This window comes from Anneissia japonica, unplaced genomic scaffold, assembly GCF_011630105.1.
Source record: "Anneissia japonica isolate Jap-2015-1 unplaced genomic scaffold, ASM1163010v1 scaffold287748_len1686314_cov196, whole genome shotgun sequence".
Lineage (NCBI taxonomy): Eukaryota > Metazoa > Echinodermata > Crinoidea > Comatulida > Comatulidae > Anneissia > Anneissia japonica.
In genome coordinates, this window is record NW_022727190.1 from 1,179,752 (window position 1) to 1,184,602 (window position 4,851).

Here is a 4,851-nt window from a genome sequence, read left to right on the forward strand (position 1 = left end):
TTTTGGTCTATTTGGTTTTTTCGGAAATTATAGAAAATGTTACGTATTGTTAAGGCGTTGTAGGAGAGTGCTGAGTATCAGTGTTACTGTAAGTAAAAGTATCTAACCCTCTCCAGGGCCCTCTCCAGGGCGCATTTGGACTCGGACTTGGACCCCGGACTTGGACCCCCCTCCCCCGCCATCAGAGAGCTCATGAGTTACGCAAATGGGTCCTGTTTATTTTATTATGATATGCCATAATTGGACTTTATGGGACAACACATGAAACACTACACCGTTTCTGATATATAAACTGCAATACATTATTCAGCATCGGAAGAGCTTTCCAACGATACCAACACGACTACTTTTTGGTGAGTTTATATACTTATTCTTATTTTATACACATTTTAAGTATATTTTGCGGATATTTTAAAACAAATAAACACCTATTTTTGAATTATGTTCCATTCTGGCATGAGTGACAGTAGTTTTTATATGTCTGGTTTGTTGCATGTATAGAAATTAGGATTTTAGACACCAACATCATATCTGTAGCTTATTTAGTTACAATTATATACACATTTTAGATAAATTTGGCGGCCATTTTGAAAAATGGCCGCCATTTTTATACCAGGTGAAAAATCAAGTGTCAACAAGGCTTAGGGTGACCAGGGCGGATTAATTAGGATATCTGGCTATGTTGACTGCTTCTAACATTCCACTCCCCCTAACTTGATTTCTAGGCCTCTTTTTTTATTTTTTTTCCTAGTCTATATGTGAAGTAATAGAGGCGGCTGAACATTTGCGAAATGGATGAGCAGTTCGCATTGCGGTGTACCGAACGAACTGAAAAGTTCGCAGAGAAAAAAACTGTATGAAGAGTATGATAAATAATAATTATTATTTTCAATACTTGTATAGCAACTGTTATATTAGGTCAGTGGTTTCGAAAAATAATTGGGGGTCCGCCAAATTAAAAGGGTTCGCAGGGGGTCCGCGAAAAATGTTGGGATAAACCTTTTAGACCAACTTTTTTTTCTTGCAACAGTGTGTACCTTATCGATAATAAATTACAAAAATTCAGAACTAATAGACACAAAATAGGCCCATACCACACATCATAAATATTCTAAATCAGATGTAAAGTCATCAGAACCCAATTCATCGGGGTAAACATTTTAGACCAACATTTTTTTCTTGCAACAGTGTATACCTTATCGATAATAAATTACAAAAATTCAGAACTAATAGACACAAAAATAGACCCATACCACACATCATAAATATTCTAAATTAGATGTAAAATCATCAGAACCAAATTCATCTTTATCGATTTGCTTTTTTGTAATATAGATTAGATTAATTTTGTTTGTTATTTAATTATAGTTGTAACCATGTTGTTCTTATTTTATATCGTACATGTACTTGGTATATCAGTCGCAATTTAGCTGTAAAGCTACAAAAACGATATTTTTAAATAAAATTTGATTTGATTTGATTTTAATAAAGTACCTTTGACATTGGCATAGACTTCATTCACTGTAAATTGTTTTAACTGGCATTATATTTTATTGTTTATTTCCAATATTTTATTGGTGAACTTCTTTTTTAATTTGCTATATACATACAAAATTAATACGGTAACTCAGTCAACAGTCTAGAAAAAAAAAACCATGTTGGATAAATTAAATCATTGGATAAATTATTTTCTCATTTCCAAGTGAATACTTATAAAACTCAACTCCTGGGCCCATCCACTAATACCGTTTAAGGACGATCACGCGTGTGAATATGGCTCCCATTGCATAGAAAATGGACATTTTCACGTTAAGTGTGTACGAAAAAACTTTTCCCTATATAAATAAATTAACACAAATGCCTTAAATTTACTGATTGCCTCTTGATGCATTCGAAGTACAAAAGAATTCTAAAGGCATATTGTAGAAACGTTATTTTAAAAAGATTGCTTGACTCATTTTAACATAAGCCTACTTGTTCTTTTGGACTATGAATATCACACCTATTTCCTAGTCCTTCCATATTTGGCTGCATCAGCTAAAACTCCGGAAAGATGATGATGTTGTTATTAGAAACGTTTCGTTATCTTGTTCAACCAATCCGCCGAGAAAATTTTCCGTTCTGTTATCGCTCTCGTTGAAGGAAAATGTGAGTTTCGCTATCCCGTTTCGCTTTCCCAGAGAACAGAACACTTGGTGGCACCATACTCAATTCAATTATTTCATTGACATAAACTGAACATACCAATGGTCAAATAAACAAAAACAAAACAAAAATACACAAACAACAAACATCACAAGACGTCCAATAAGTCTGAAAAGTATAAACCAAAAGGTTTTCTTAAGATAAAAGCTTCTTTAACAAAGTTGAAACAATATCATAATCAGTTGTGCTAATAATGTCGAAAAAATAAGGGAATATTCGATTGAAATGCATGGCGTTATTTAAATCGTGTAAACACTTGAAACGAAGATGATCATAGCAACTTCAGTTAATTAAGAAATGTAACTTGTCTTTAACATTACCTGAGTTACAAAGGCGGCAGAGTCTAAGTTCGGGTGGAGGTGGGGAGAGCGTATTTTTTTCAATTTCCAGCGAGTGTGACGAAATTCTAAATTTACAAAGGGGAAATTGTTTAAAAAATATACTTCTCCTTGGATTATGTGCAAGACCATGAATGCAAAAAATCTGAATGCATTAGGTTTTTTATAATGCTTAAGGTACATAAAACTGATATTTTAATGCATTGTATATTTAGAAATTCAATTATATTTGAACTATTTTATTTAAAAGTTTGAAATGATTTGAAAAAAAAAAAAAAAAACTAACAAAAACTAAAAAGAACGAAAGTGGATGTTACGATGTTACAATCATATTACAATATCTTTCATTTGTATATTATTATTTTATTATTATTTCAAATTATTTGATATAAAAGTTTAAAATATATTGAGAAAACCAAGAAAAAAGGAGAATAACAACGGAGTACACAATGATAATCGTTACTAAAAATGGCGAATATTTTGTGATAACTCGTCAATTAAATAATTGATAAAGGTGGTTGATTACCACATGAGAGAATACGAATTAAGAAAACAACGAAAAAAGATTAACAAGTGTTGAACCCGAAAAGAAAAACAAAATTTGGAGTTAAGGAATGATAACTGTCTCTTATACACATCTAGATGTGTATAAGAGACAGATACAGCGCAATGTAGTAGGCCTACAAAATAAGTTAGTGTTAAAGCACTGTTTATCTTTATTTGGAACTTCTTGAATAGCTTGAAATCAATATACGATTGAACATATGCTGTGAAACTGTATACTAGGGTAACCTACTAAGTAACTTGTATACATGACGACAAGCACAAGATGCACACAAGACGAGTGACCTTTTTTTACGGCCACCGAAGGGGGTTGCTAGCCACCCTATTCACCCCCTAGATCCGCCACTGCACACTGCACATTCGCTCAATCCATTGAGGGAGGACCTTATATATTTTTCATAAAATAAACATAACTAACAAAGACAATTAAAAAACATGAAACCAAACACAATTAAAAGAGTAAACGTCATAATTGAAAAATGCATAAAAAAGTTTTAAAAAACAGTAATTTCACAGTATTTATTCAAATAAACGCCCTGCTTTGAACAAACGCTCTCTCAAATAAACGACCCGCCCTCCCCCACCAAATAAAGGTCATTAGGAATAAACGCCACGGGGCGTTTAATTTTTCTTCGAATTGTCGCTTAGTAACTATAGATGAAATGGAAGCAACATAATTTTAAACATTAAATTAATTATCAAGGTTTTACCCTAGTGGAATTAAATTAACTGCTAATAGGGATTTATAAGCCTTGCAAAAACACTTTTTAACATTAATCATAGTAGACTACATTTAGTAAACGCTGGCTCCTCAAAAACCATCTGAGCAATAACGCGCCGGGGTGATTATTCGAATAAATGCGGTTAATTATAATTATTGTAGGCCTATTGTATATGAATTTTATTTAATTATCTGACAGTAATGCCAAATAATATAAAAACAAAGATATGATTAGCACTCAAATTATGACATATCAATGCATTCAGGGTGGTGAAATGATGGGAGAGGATGATGGAGCTGTGTGGCACATTTTTAGGGAGTCTGTACAGATACATAATAGTTCACAAGTTGTGGTTATGGTAATCCTCAAAAGTATAGAATAACCCCATACTATTTTATTATTCTATTCAATTATAATATATTTATTAATCTATCATAATAAGTCTAAGAACAATAACGTCAATTATTACCGAACGTGATTAAACATGCAGGTGGGTTTTTTCGGTGGGTGGATTCGGCTATTCTAATTCAACTCTCAGCTTCGTTGGTCGCTCAAAATTACACAGTTCGCTCTCCAAAAATTAAGACCACCTGTGGGACCACATGGCGGGTGGTCTTGGGATGTGGTCTGGAGATTAGAGGGTTCCACAGGGTTAGCTTGTGTTAAAAGATTGAAGATTATTATTTCGTTCCTTATAAAAGTGATCTAGATTTAGAGGGGCCGCGGAATTATAAGGACTTGAAATAAAGTGGTGCCTTAGTGGTGGTTAGGTCTTTACTTCATTTGGATCCAGAAACACTGAATGTACTTCCCACAATAGACCTTTCCGGAGTGTCAATCAAACTTAACAACTGACTAATCAGAACAACGCTAGGAATACGCACGCGTCTTACAAACACACGTGTTTCCCCACAAACGCACGTGTTCGCGTATGTTTTAACACTGCCGTCTTGTGGGGGCTTAGAACCGTCTTGTGGGGGCTTAGCAACAAAATCCAAGGGGTGGAGCTTAGCGGAAAGGTC